The sequence below is a fragment of the Arvicola amphibius genome, chromosome 9, assembly GCF_903992535.2.
Source record: "Arvicola amphibius chromosome 9, mArvAmp1.2, whole genome shotgun sequence".
Lineage (NCBI taxonomy): Eukaryota > Metazoa > Chordata > Mammalia > Rodentia > Cricetidae > Arvicola > Arvicola amphibius.
In genome coordinates, this window is record NC_052055.2 from 24,744,505 (window position 1) to 24,759,511 (window position 15,007).

At 48.2% G+C, this 15,007-nt stretch overlaps 1 protein-coding gene across 1 annotated transcript in view; it reads right to left on the reverse strand.

Annotated features, from left to right (window-relative positions):
- Positions 1-11,472, reverse strand: part of Asap1 (ArfGAP with SH3 domain, ankyrin repeat and PH domain 1) — a 282,884-nt gene extending 271,412 nt beyond the window's left edge. The window contains 1 exon segment of the mRNA XM_038342734.1: positions 11,385-11,472. The gene's annotated coding sequence lies outside the window, so the exon portion shown is untranslated.
- Between the last annotated feature and the right edge of the window lie 3,535 nt (positions 11,473-15,007).

A 15,007-nucleotide genomic window follows, 5' to 3' on the forward strand; every position in this document is an offset into this window, starting at 1 on the left:
CATGTGACATGGCTAACCATCAAGTTGTTAAGCTTTTTTTTGTTTGTTTGTTTTTCAAGACAGGGTTTCTCTGTGGCTTTGAAGCCTGTCCCGGAACTAGTTCTTGGAGACCAGGCTGGCCTGAACTCACAGTGAACTCACAGTGGCCTGCCTCTACCTCTCAAGTGTTGGGATTAAAAGCATGCGCCACCACAGCCCAGCTTAGTTTGGGGTTTTGTTTTGTTTGTTTGCTTTGAGACAGGATCTCACTATATAATCCTGGCTGGCCTTGAAATCATAGAGATCCATCTGCCCCTGCTTTTCAAATGCAGGAAATAAAGGCATGCATCAGCATACCTAACTGATTAAGAATTTTTTTTGGAGTGGAGTGCTAATGGAGCAGATTATTTTATATTTAGTATTTAGACACAAAATATTTAGTGTCGCAGAGAAACCCTGTCTCGAAAAACCAAAAAAAGAAAAAAAGAAAAAAAAAAAGAAAAATATTTAGTGTCTCACTCTTTCCATCCTTCCACTTTGACATCTTTGAAATGTTCTCCCTAAGTTAGGTACCACTCTCATTGTCCCAATGGCTGCATGAAACAGTTCATGGTCACACAAAATTTGTTGGTTTGTTTTGTTTGTGACTGGCCTTAAGATCACTGTGTAGACAAGAACGACCTCAAACTCCTTATCCTCTACCCTCCATCTCCCAGTGCTAAGACTACAAGCATGCTCCACTAGACCAAGTTGGAGAATGACCACTGGGTTTCATGCATGCCAAGGGGCGCTCTACCGACTGAGTTAGCCCCAGTCCTAAATTTCTTTTTTAAGAGGGGACAAGATTTATCTCCAATCCCACATCTTGCCAATTTTTCGTCATTAGGCATTGCCCAGAATTAACTCATAAGTCCGTGTCTAATCCAGTCACTGCCAAGGGGATAAGACCATGGTGATGATTGGCGCTTCCCTGGACTGTGACTTTTGAAGACCAGTGTTCTGTCAGCAAGAAAGAAGGGGAAATGATCCCGAGCATGTGCTGGCGTCTGCTATGCAGTCCCACTTACTCACCTCCACGACATCTGCATCCATGTTTTGAGACTTTGGGGATCGTTAATATTAACTGCCACCTCAACAAGAGCTATAATTTTCTAGTCCTGTCATTGAGGGAGTTTCTATTTTAAGTTAACTTAGGTGAGAAAACAGACACTAAATTTGGACAGAACCATCCCATGGGCTACAGAAAGTGAGCTGAACATTCCCCTCTCTGAGCTTTCGCCTCTCTGAGCATTCACCTCTCTCTGTTTAGTGACTATGTACCCACGTGATCAGCGACGTCAAAAGTCCTGTGTTGCTTTCCTGGCTCGAGTGGAATGTCCCCTCAAAGCGTAACCTAAATCGTTATTTATTTCTTTGTTTGTTTGGAGACAGGGTTTCTCTGTGTAACAGCTCTGGCTGTCCTGGAGCTTTCTCTGTAGACCAGGCTGGCCTTAAGCTCACAGAGATCTCCCTGCCTCTGCCTCCCGAGTGTTGGAATTAAAGCAGTTACTTTTTCTCCTCAAGCATCGCTTACAGCAACAGGAACATTAATTAATACAAGTTTTACTACTACAGCTGAATGTTTGACTCTAGAAACTTACAAAACAAAAGGTATATGGAGCTCTTCAGTTCTGAGAGGTTCAGAAAACATGACACTTGTATCAGCACATTTCTGGTGAGGGCCTTATGGTGGGTGGCACATGCTGGCTAGCAATGGTGACAGCATGTGTCAGAGCAAGCAGTCTCATTTCTGAGCCAGGAAGCAGAGATAACTGGGTGGAACCAGACTGGCTCCCTTCGTAACAACCCTCTGAGGCATGGCAGAAGTACCTTCCCAGGGTAGCTCCCCAGCCCATCCTCCTACCCTATCCCGCCCCACCTATTGCCCCCACAACTTAAAAGTCCCACCACCTCTCAAAAACACCACCCAGAGGCTCAAACCCTGGGGTACACAATTAAAGCACATCCAAGCCACCACAGCTCACAGTGCAGTATACAGAGATCCCACACCTCCACCCCTCTGCCAGGCTATTTTAGGCCTGAGGAAGTAACTGTCCTAGGAGAGGAAGCTTGCTAAAGGCTATTACGGGAAGGTCTCTAAAGACGCTGCTGTTTGAGTTTCCACATGAAGAGTTCCGTGATAGTGGAGGGACAGGAAACGGCGGGGACAACTGAATTCCAGAGGCAGCCGTGAAGAGGTTTACCTTTCTCCTTTAGCAAATAATGCTACACTTAGACCTTTTCCAAAATAACCGGCACACCCCTGCCACAGGATCTGACCCACCGTCTCTGACTGGACTCTCCTCCTTCACTGGCCACTAATAGAAATGCTACCCCAAGTTCAGGCGGCACCTCTCCCTTACCAAGGTCTCCCTGGAACGACATCTTGGGCCCTGTAAACTCAGGGCCGCTTTCTGCCAGTTCTTCTGCGGGGAAGTGGGGAGGGACAAGGATCCAACATTACATTACACCTTTCTCTCCATCTGCCTGCCAAGTACTTGGGTACATAGCTTCTAATCCGCCATCAGCAATCCTAATCTGGTACAAAGCAAAACACACAGGAAAACTCTTCAAACTGATGGAGATTCCCCATGCTTCCTTCCCCTATGGATCGTGCAAATGAAGACGCCTGTCTCACTTTTGTCTTGAGCCAATCATGTGCCGGGAGCTCAGGCACTTTCCTTATATAGTGCGTATTTAACACCGGAAAAAAAATTCTGTGAGATTTCTCACTATTTACAGGAAGGGAAATGAAAGCTTAGGGAGGCCATGAGAAAGGCTAAGGATGGCCCCTACAGGGTCATATGAGGAATCAGGACATGATTCACATCTTTCTTCAAAGGCAAGACCCTCTCATACAGAGTGTGGGTAGATACCAAGTTCAGATGGCCTTGCCTGAAGTCACTTACTAGCCATATGACCTTGAGGAAGCTAGCGTGTCTCAGTTATCCTGTGTGTGCAACAAGGGTGAACACCTTATCTCTTCAAAGGGTTATGATGGAGAGTGGAAGTTACAGAGAGAAACTGCTTAGGGCACTGCCAGACAAACCTCCACACATACAGAATAATATCTATCATCATTGCCTCCAAGTCCGGGACTTCCCATGGCATCAAGAAGAATGTTGGGGTCCACTCACCCAATCACCTTAGGCAAGAATAATGGCCTGCCCAAAGGACAGGCCACTTTAACATATGAAGACCACCACTCAGAGGAGCAGGCCAAGAGAACAGGGGGTCAAGGCTCAGTAAACGCATTGATCCCACCCGTAACAGCTCTAGGTGGCAGGGCATCACCCATCTGTGGAATCCCCGTGGAAGTTACAGAGGAAGTAAGCCCCAAGAGCTAGCTCAGCTCCCCCAAACCCAACTGCTCACAGTACATTGGAGAGTGGCCCTTATTTGATTGAATGAGCTCTGAAACTAACCAATGAAGTCCCACTTTGCCCATGTCTGCTGCCCCACCATAATATGACAGGGAAGGCAGATCCAGGAAAGAGCTACTGTTCTGAGTCAGTATCAACCCCTAGACCAGTCTTAATTTAGCAAGCTTTTACAGTCTTATGCCCTTTTTTATGTCTTCTGTCTCTCTCCTCCCCTGCTTCTTCTTCTGAGACAGTTTCATTCCTCACCACTACTAGGCAATGCTAAACACTGACAGTCACAGGGTCCCCGAACCAGGTTCCCTCCTTAACCAGAAGTAAGTACAGACAGCAGATGAACAAAAGAGCAAGCTCAGTAAATACTTGCCATCTAAATTCAACCCTGTTTTCCTTTTGATATAGGTTTGCATGAAGCCCAGTCTGTCTTCAAACTTGATATGTAGCTGAAGATGATCTCGAACTTCTCCTACTTCGACCACCCAATGACATCACATGTGTACACCATCACACCGAGTTTATAGAGTACTGCAGATTTAACCTGGGGCTTTACCCATGCTAGAAAAACACCCTGCCCACTGCATCCCGTCCCTGACGCCACCGTTCATTGCTTATGTGCTCATATAGACCCTGACTCTTTTCTTAGAATGGCAATTTTTACATCTTTGTGAATGTTCTTTCTTCTCCAGTCCTTTTAAGAAGCCTGAATGATCTAAGCCACCTGGTTCCAACTTGGTACCTACCAGAAGGAAGGAAAGCTGAGACCTCTTTACAAAGCCAGGATCCTGTAAAGGCCATGTCTTTTCTGAAGAGACGGCCCAAGCAATGTTTTTCCATCTGTCCAGAGAAGTGGCAAGAGAGCCTTAGGACAATGGTTCTCCACCTTCCTAATGCTGTGACCCTTTAATACAGTTCCTCGTGTTGTGGTGACCCCCCCAACCATAAAGTTATTTTCATTGTACTTTATAACTAGTTTTACTGTTATGAATTGTAATGTAAATATCTGATATAGGATATCTGATATTCGACACTTGTAAAAGGATTGTTCCACAACACCTCCTTCCCCAAATAGGTTGAGAACCACTGCCTTAGGATCTGGCGCAAGGGGGACATGATTCCCATGCAAGTACTGAACACTCTGGGTATGGAAAGCTTCTTATACCAAGAGTCTAGTGATCAAAAGTTCTTCCCAGAAGCTCTGGCAGAAATAGTCAAGGACCCAAGAAACCTTTAGGGCTGCTGCAGAAGCATAAAGCCACTCTGTAGAGAAAGACACTTCTGATACACAGGATAGATGAGGTCCTCATGGGGTACAAACCACCACATCCCCAAACCAAAATACACCACAAATAGGAGAAGTAGCTAATCCAGAGTGAGCATCACAGGTCAGTCTGAAAGTGAATGTCAGCGTGTTTGAAACGCTACAAAACAGAGATGAGAAGCCCGAAGGAAGGAGAAGTTTTGAAGGCTAAAAGACAAGGGTGATTTGAATAGTGAACACTTTTTAGTTTGGGCCATCTCCCTATCCCTTCAAGGATGACTTGAAAAGGAACCAAAAAGAATTTCCAGAAGTGACATGAACAGTCATTAAAACTGAAAACTTCAGGATGGAATATTCTACAAGTAAAAGCAGCAGAGCTGGCCAGCGTGAGCCAGTGGATCTGACTCTGCCTCCTCTCTGCTCAGCACCGCATGAAACAATGGAGTCCCACCAATCCCCTTCAAAATGTTCTGGGAAAGACACCCCAGTGAGTAGTTTCCCTAAAGACAGCAGCAACAAAGCCACTGTAGAGATCCCTCTCACGCTCTCCCTATGTTATATCGGTCAAGTCTGGATAGTTAGTGCATAATAGAAGGGGCCGCTGGGTCAGGAGCAGAGCCCTGAGTCTACTGGTAACCATTCCCTCTGGCTATCCTGCTTCATTGACAGTCTTAGAACTCAGGGGACAACTACAAAGCCTGACGAAGCAACCTTTTTAAATTCTACCCCAAAAGAAAAACAGAGCCTCAGTGAAACATGCACGAGGGATATTCCACACATGCAGGATTTTATAAAGGCAGAGGAGCTCTGACCAAAACTTCATGCTCAGCTTCAGCCAGGGAAGGGCGGGCATTCTCAGACAGGGTACAGTTGCCCTCTTGACTGTCCTGCCCATGGAGATCCACCGGAGTTTCCCTCTGCAGGACTCCTGCCACGCCTGGAGGAAGTGCTGTGAGGTGTGCTCTTCTTCATCCCAAACCAGACTCCAACTGGGCCCCTAGGTGAGGCTGAACCTGCTCGCTCCTGTCTTTCCAAGTGCACCTTCACACTTCCTGGCTGGAGGCAGAGGAAGAGGAGGAAACTCCAGAAATACTACGAGACTCCTGGAGTTTCTGGGGGAGGGGGAGGGGTATATCAGGGATGAAGGAGAGCCTCAGCTAGCCAACAACTTGCATCCCTGCATGCTGGAGGCCAGAGGAGCTAATGTGGATCCCCAAAGTGTTTGCATGGTCTCAGGAAAGTGTCTAGTTTCCAGGAGTATTTGGGACAGGAGCCCATTTTCTCTAACTGAAAGCCTGCAGAAATCTGGTCCTAATTACCTTCTAACAGCAACGTGGCTGCACGACACATCATGGCTGAGTCCCTTGTGTTCGGACAATAAGGCCACCCACCCATGCACCTCTAGCAAGCTGGGTCCTCCATTTGTGTTTCCCCTAAGTCTTCAGACATATTTGTCCTGATCTAACACAGGACCTTTCCTGACCTCTCTTGTGTCTTTGGGGACAGGGCTAGTGCCTGTTGTGGACACTAGCTGTGACTTCGAAATCAAGGTTTTAGCTGTTCAAAAAGGCTTCGTGAAGTGCTGAGAAATGAGTCATAAACCAATTTTCAATGAGAGGAACAGTCCCCTGCCCCCAGCTATCCATTTTGGGGAGAGGGTATAAGGATAGGTTAGCTGGGAGGACTCTCATGGCTGACAGTTTAATTCACTGTTGAGGCGGAATAAGAAGGAAATCATCAGGTCAGGCCTAAAACCCCAAAGCAGAACACAGAGGAAGGACTAAAATCCATCACTAGTGTCACAGGAAATGTCCCTGACCTGCCTTACTTGCTGGGTCAGCAACCGCTCCCCTGACCACCCGCAGCACCTCCCCTACCAACCCCAGAGGTATCCTGGGAACACGCTCAGTTACATGGCAAAAAGGACTGAAGGCTGATGACAGAAGCGATGTCATCATCAGCCCATCTTGTATGGACAGTGGGGCTGGAGATGTTGACGATTGCCTAGCAGGCTGAAGTCCCGGGTTCTAGCCACAGCATTCCATATTCATGGTGACGTACATTTACAATCCCAACTGTAATCCTTGAATTTATAAGACAGAAGCAGGAATATCAAAAGTCCAAGGTCAGCCTCAGCTACATAGAGGTTCAAGGCTAGCCTTGGCTAGGGGAAAAAGAAACCTAGGGACAGCAGCTGAAATTACAGGCGCAGCTCAAGGCAAACACTTAAAGGGGCCTTAAGAATAGGAAAGATAATCAAAAGCATGAGTCAAGATGGCAGCAGGAATATTAGCGCGGACATGGCTGACTTGGAGGGCATGAGCCCAAGCACACAGGGGGCTTCTAAGGCTGGAAAAAGAAGAAAAGGAAAAGAAAGCTCTCTTTAGAGCAGTGGTCCTCAACCTTCCTAATGCTCGATCCCAAAGAGGTTGAGACCCTCAGGTTGAGAACCACTGCTTTAGGACTTCCATTGATTTGAGAACACCAAGGCAATTTGCAGACCTCCAGAGATTTAAGATGGTAAAATTCTGTCGGCTAACCTATGCCATTTCTTTTATTACTGCAGCAACAGATAAACTAAAATACTATCACTACCTTTACCTTAAAAAAATACCATTTTTATTTACATGCTCTAATCGATAAGAACCGCTGACATTTCTGGATCTTACATTTGCTTTTAGTATTTTCTATGTCATTGGGCCAGTCCAAATGTTTCATAGGCATAAGGTATGAAGAAAAGATAAGTTCAGAAGAGCAGGATGATTGAGGGTTCTCAAGGATCCAAGAGTGGTCCAGGAACTTAGAGGCATTTTTCAGCAGATAAAGACATGGATGCATTTTAAAAGACAAATGGGAGCCAGCCAACAAGAGAGGAAGAATACACTAGGCAGGGAATATCATAAAAGAGGCTCAGAGAAATGACCCAGCAGATGGATAGCAGTAAGCACCCCAGTGGCTCAGCTTCAGGCTGACAACAATGTCTCCACCCTTGGCATTTTGTCTTCTCTTAGTTTAAGGTCTTGTGCCCTCCTATCTGCCTGAGACTTTCCTATGGATGCCAGTCTCGGCACAATCAGTACCCAGTTTTTTTTTCACCGCAAACCTAACTCCTTTTACATTCTCCCTTGTCTGCAATATGATGCTACCATTCCTCAAGCTGCCTGAGATAGATCCAAAGACTCAAGTTTGAGTCCTCTTCCCACCCCCAACCATCCCACATCATCTCTATATAATACATCAGGTATAAATTCTACCTCCAAGCCCTGACTGGGACCCACTAACTCCTTCTCACCTCCACTGCCACCACTCTGGTCTATACCACCACCGACTGACTTCCTGGAATAGCAAAAGGAATCCTGATGCAGCTTTGCTACATCTGCGCTTTGCTCTCTATGACCGCTCTTCATTAAGCAGTCTCTTAAAATGTCAGATTCGACTTCTGAGACTCAACTCATTAACGCTCCCTTTACACTGGATGGGAGGATTTCCAAGCTGTGCGCACTCAGCTCTATCATAGTCTTCAACCCCACCTTTTAATGTTCTCCTCATTGCTCCTGACTCGGCTCACTTCCTGGAATACTTGGAGCCCTCCTGTGTGTGGAAGACTCTGTATATTCCTACCCATCTCCTCGGAATGTCCTTCCCCCACACCTTCTCAGTCTAGCTACTTCTTTCTCTACTTTCCAACCTCAGACCTGCCTTCCCCTGGTAAACCAAGAGCCAACACTGTATTCCCATCTTCGGCTTCATTCTTTTGATTTCCTGGGAGAACTTACATCCTTCAAGTTCTCAGGCCTTAGAAGCTACCAGCTTCTTCCCAGATGCCTTTCTCCTCCAGTGTGATGCAAGCTCCTGGAGGGTGGGGCCCCATCTCGCTCCTTCCAGTATTACAAGGAACTCCATGCAAGGCTTAGTGTAGAGCAGGTGCTCCGTACACAGTTGTGGAATTGATTAATTAAACGAAAGAATATAATCCCGACAATGAAAGATGGGTCTAAAAATAAGAGGCCTTGAGAACAGGGTGCTATTCATCTTTGCATGATTAGTACCTCCCACAATGGAGCCACTTAGCAAATGTTTACTGGCTACAAGAAAGAATGACTCAATCCAGATGAATCTGAGAAAGACTGTCCTTTCTGGGAAAGGCTCCCAAGGAGTCCCCTCTCTGGGGAAACACGTGTGTGTGTGTGTGTGTGTGTGTGTGTGTGTCTGCATGCACATACCCATGAGCAAACACTGGGGTCAGACAGGGTCTCTCACTGTACCTAGAGCTAGGCCAGTGCAGGCCAGCAAGCTCAGGCAATCACAGAGCTGAGTCAGGGTGCCGGGCTTTTTACACGAGTTCCAGAGATTTGAACTCAGATCTGTATGCTTATACAGCAAACACTCTTCTCAGCGGAGCCATCTCCCCAAGGCTTCCTTGGTTCTTCTTAGGAGGAAACAAGTGCAGAGCATGCAAGTGCTCAAAAAGTGCTCGATGTTACTGTCAGCATTGCTCATGTAGGAATCACATGGGCTGACTGCTAGCAAAGACCTCTGGGACCTACGCAAGGCACAGCAGTGAGAGAAAAAGAGGAGAGGAAGAGACAACGAAGAGGGGTAAGGAAGATCCCAGCACACACAACTGAGACCATGGTAGGGAAAAACGCACCAACAGCACAGGTTAAGGGGGGAGTTCTCTTTTTCCTCTTGACCACAGCCACCTGGTACAACACGGAGCAGGCAGCTGGGAGGAGGGTCTGGATCAGGAGGGCTCAGTGAATGCACACATTCATCTCTGGGCCTGCAAGGCTTCCATTGGTTTTTGAAAAATCTGGCTTGCTGTGGGAGGGGAGGACTGGAGAGGTGTAAGGAATTTCAATTTCCTTCGCCAAATGGCAAGCTTGTGAGAAAGTCCTTGCTCTCCGACATTATCACATACTAAAAATGAAAAGCCAGCCACTCAGTGTTCACGAGGAGGAAAATAGGTGGGTTGCCTGGCTCACAGCAAGAGGAGGATTCAAAAGTAAGACTCCGGAAAATCTCACAGCACATTCTGTGTCAAGACACTGCCCTTTTGGAGCTTGCAAGTTTGTATGTTTTCAACAAAAGGAGAGAGTAGAGAAAAGCAGCCCCCGGTATAATAACTACAATTGTATATTTCAAATCTGTTTGATAGCTGGACCCCAAATTCACTTGCACCAGTGAACAGGAGTTGGGTAATATTTAATTTTTTTTTTAGCTTTTAAAACCAGCCTACAAGGTACTAAAAATCATTATGCATTTTATAATAGGGTAATTTAAAAAACGCCTTATCACAAAATACGTTTTTCTTTCAGATAACTGCGTATCTCAAAAACAGCCACAATAACAGATAAGCGACCAGGAGAAGGTGCTAACGTGGCAAGAGTTGAAAGGCACGACTCCACAGCTGGTTCCTAGCTGGCAGATCATAATCTGACACAGACAAAGAGAACTGGAAGCTAGCTGCTCCTGGCTAGGCCACTAAGTGGTCACGTGCCCTCTGACAAGACAGGTAACCTGTCAGAACCGCTTCCATTCCAAGTGAACAAAAAGTGGAAACAGTTGTTTTCTGAGCTCTTTTTCTTCTCTATGGGACCACCCCCACCCCCTACCATACCCCCCCATACCCTCCTCCCCTGCCAATGGCCTTTCACAGGGTCCTTTCAATGGCCCAGCAAGATCTAGTCACTCAGGATAGAACAGACGTGAAACTGGCTTAAAAATAAAATTCTGTGACTTACAATCTCACAACATTACTCAGCAATCCCGTACCACGGCTATCCCAGAATCAGTTCTGCTAAGACAACCTGATGGAGTAGATGAACAAAAAACAAAGTGGTCTTTTGGAACTGTACAGCTAAGACTAAGGTCAAGTTAACCATGGTCTAGACTTGGCTAACCCTCTTCCTGATTTGAAAAAAAAAAAAAAGAAAAAAAAAAAAAAAAGAACCCGCCTTACGAGTGCAGGAGATGATGGATCAAACAGCAGAAAAGCAGATACCAATGAGTTTCTTTTTTTCTTTCAAACTTACTGTTGCTCTCAAAAAGCAGCAGGTCCCCAAATGGTACAAGCGGAAAATACAAGGTACTTCTCAGCTCCCAAGTGGGATTACCAACCCCCTTCGATTTCTTTTGCTTTAAGTAAGTGGTCTGGGGCCTGCTTGGCAGCGCCATGTCCAGGCCGGGTCCCGCGGAACTTTTCTCCGCTGCGGCCGAGACAATGCGGCGGTGGGTGCCCGCGCCTTCAAGCGTGGGGGAGAGAGCCCCGGAGTACCGGGAAAGTGCCCGGGAGACGGAGAAGAGCGCCCCAGTGGGCCGGGAGAGCGCCCGAGAAGAAAAGGAGAGAGCCCCAAAGGGAGAGGAGAGTGCCCAGGAGGACCGGGAAAGCGTCCCCACGGACCGGGAGAACGTCCCCACGGACCGAGAGAGCGCCCCGGCGGCTGTCCGGACGTCCAGGAACCGGAGCATTGCGCCTAAGGCGCATGCCCCCACCAACCCGGGTCGCCTCCGCAGAGCAGGGGAACGCGCGTTCTAGCGCTGAGGATGCGAAGCCCCTGGGCGGCCTGGCCAGCCCCGCAGAGCCGGCCGCGCGCCCCCCACACGCCCCCAGACCCCGGGGGTAGTGCACTCCGGGAGGACAGGGACATCCGGAGCCCGCAGGGGTGCGGGTGACCGTGCAGCGCCCCACCGCGCCCGTCCCGCCGCCCCGTCGCCTTGCCACTCACCGGGACCGGGCGGGCCGCTGGGCATTATTCCATCACGGGCGCGGCGGGGCCGGGCGAGGCGCGGGAGCCGAGCGCGGCGCAGGAAGGGGCGGGCGACCATGTGCCGAGGGGGAGGAGGCCGGCGACGCGAGCCGCTCGCTCGATCCCGCTCGGCGGCGGCGGGCGCGGGCTGCAGGAAATCCAAACACTTCGGCAGGAAATCGGAATCCTGACTAAGCACTCCGGGCCCGCGGCTGCCCCGCGCCGGGGGCTCCCGCCGCGTTTAACCCTTGGCCCGCCGGCACACTGCAGGGCGCCCGAGTAGGACACCACAGGGGATGCGTAGGGTGGGCCTCGTCCTTGCCCACAGAGGGCAGGGTTGGGGCTCGTCAGCAGAAAACCTTGGCCTTGAAGTGGGGCTTGCTAAAACTGGGATACCCGGAGAGGACCGTAGCCTCTCTAACATCCTGCCGAGCATGGCTTTGCAATCTCTACTGACTTCTCCCTGTCCACTTTTATGGGTTCCTTTCTGTCGATTTCTCTCTCTTTGCCCAGTGCCTGGAAGCAGAACCTTTGGGGTCAGGATAGCACAGGGATGATCTAGCTAGCATAAGGGGATTTCGATGTCTGAACCCAGGTTGGAGAATGGCCTTTTCCTTTCTCCTGCAAATGATACTTCCTTGAACCTCAGCTTCTCAAATAAAAAAGGAGTGTTTGTAGACTTAATTTGGATACCAGATGCTTAAACTGGCGCCTCGGAAACATCAGTGATAGCCATGCTTGGCCTTATCACGGCAGTCTACAGACCTCAGGGGAAGAAGGTTTCTAACTTACGGGATGTGTGTTCTGCGGATCTATGTGACCTACACTGCTGGTGACAGGTCTGGCCTTAGTATATCAGTTTCCCCCTCATCACTGAGTGATTTTTTTTTTTCTTTGAGTCTTCCAGAAACTGATGTCTGAAGAAAAGGTCAGCGGCTGCGCAGATCCCCTTCTGGTGAAATCTGAAACTCACCAGGCCTCACAAAATTTGAGATTTTGTTCTTAACCGGAGATGCTCCAGGAGGTTTACGAAAACCAGCCTGGAAGTCTGGGCGGCCATTGGGAGTGATTCATTGTGGTTTCCCGAGGAAATGCCACTTTTTTTTTTTTTTTTCCACCTGGAGGCTGCTTGGTGGTTTTCCTTAAGTGTTTCAGATTCCTCGGAAACCCAGACTTACAGGAAGGACCCACATGTGGATAAGTGAGAACTGAAAAGATCGTGCTGGGAACGGAAACTTGGGTACCAGCTTGTCTCCAAAGGAAGAACAGGCATGCCCTTGGCACTCCAAATCCAAGTCCTTCCTCCAAGTCTTTCTGCGGTCACAGATCATTGGAGGAGTTCCAGGCTGGGCATCAGGAGCCCAGGGTCCTGCCTCTCGCAGCTATCTCCTTTTGAAAAGACCTTCTACCCAACTGAGGTTGACAGAGAAATCATAGTGTAAAAGTGGGATACTCAGAGCTTCCCCCTAACCATGTGATCTTCTTGTGTCTGGCCCACCCTCACTGCCCCCTCTCCCAGCATCCCATCCCTGGTTCTATGGCTTGTCACTATTTTATCTTTCTGGATGCTGACTTATTTCCCTATGGCTAAGCTGCATTACAGCAGGATTCTTGACTGTCTCTTTTGTTCCGTGTGCCAGTGCACACGGGAGCCCCTCAGTAAACACATGCCGGAGCACGGGATGAATGGGGCAAAGTCTGGAGATCCATCCCCATCCAAGCAAGGCAATTCACCCTGTCCCTCCGCTCCGTGAATCTTTCACTCAGAGACTTGACGTGGAATGGGAAGAAGAGCCAGCGGGCTCTGCTAATGGTCCTGAGACAAGAACACTGAGAGTAATTAAGAATGTCAACTGAGGTCACTGTGGTCTCATTGGCACATCACCAGTTAATTATTCCCTCCTCTGTGCTTCCCTGGCTTCTCTGTTCATTAAAGGCCTTACAGATTGGGCCAGGGTGTGGTGGCACATGCCTGTGATCCCAGCAGTTGGCTGAGTGAGGCGTTCAAGGTCATGTTTGGGTACATGGGGAACTTGAGCCTAGTCTGAGATACATGAGACCCAGTTTCAAAAACCAAAGACTTTACTTACTGCATTAGATGTTCATATTAGATGACTAGCCTTTCTTCAATGAAGCAAAAGGAAGGGTCCACATTTATTGACCACTTACTTTAAGCAAGACCTTGAGAGCAAGGTGAATTCAATCCATTTAATATTAGTCAGGGGACTCAATAGTTTCTGGGCACTGTTTCTGGACAGATGTTCTTGTTCTCCAAAAAAAGACAGGCAAGAAGTTCCATCGAGAGGACTGAGAAGTAAGGTCTCATCAGGGTGTGTTATGGGACTGTATAGACCATGGATTGGGGTAGGGGTATAAAGAAGTCGAACAACACTTCCAGGAAGTGATGGGAGCCCCTAAAGTAAGCAGAACAATGAATGCATGTTTAGGTGACAGTTGGCTCTAACAGCCTGGACCCACCTCTAACAACATCCGCAGCTGCGATATGGTGCCCTCTGTCCCCCTCAGACACACATATCGTTGCTTGGAGTTTCTCTTGCCCCACAAAAAAGTACCCAACAATTCTAGGACAGTCCTCCAACCTGTAAGGGGATAAAGGCCTCTGTTCTCTAATGGGGAAGATGTGTGAAATGCTCTCAAGATCTTTCCTCAGGGGATCATCATGGGGCTGAGTCCAGTGGCCCCAGCAGTAACTGCATTAACCCATTCATGTGCTACTCACCTCCCTTTCTCACTTCCTCCATTGTTCTTCCTGGAATCACCTCCCAGATGAAGTAACCACATCTAACTCCTTGTCTTCAGGTTTGCTTCTGGGAAAACACAGTTCAGAATAGCATTCATCTATGTATTCATGGATACTGAGCCAAGAGAACATGAACAGGCCTCATAGTTGGGTAATTCTAGAAGATTCTACATCATCAGTTGAAATGATACATGTTCAGAACAGAAATAAATAAGACTGAAACTCTTTTGCCCTATTTTATACTTAAGGAAGCTGAGGGATCTGAACATTGAGTAACTTGCCCAAAGCCAAGGATTGAGTGAATGGAGTTACTCTGGACTTCACTCTTTGCTCCCCTATACTGCCTTTCACGGTGGTTGAAGCTGTGGGTACAAACTGTAGCTGAATTTCCTTAAAGAGTAAGAAGAGGGAAACAGAAAAGGACCAGGGATTCAGGGAAGAAATTCCTCCCAGAGAGAGGGGAATGGCCAACATTCATAAATATCCCAGAACATTCAGTTCAGGGAGGATTGCAAAGGTGAGTACCCATTGCATCAGACAGTTAGCAAGGTTGGTAACTTTTCCCAAGGCTGTGTGGATGGACGGAAGGGATCGGAAGCCAGATTGCAGTGGGTGGAGGAGTGAGTGGGAGACTGCAAGTGTAGACAACTCTTCTGAGAAATGTGGCTGTCTAGCAAGTGGGAGGCTAGGGTGGAGGCTTCTCAAAGATGGCCAGGCGTGCCAGCATCTGTGGGTGATGGGAGGGTTCTGTTGGAGTGGTAGCGGTGGCCGAGGCAGAACTGGGCCCCCATGGAGGAGAGAGGGGTGGGGGCAGGCTTCTGAACTACTCAAGAGCCACTTT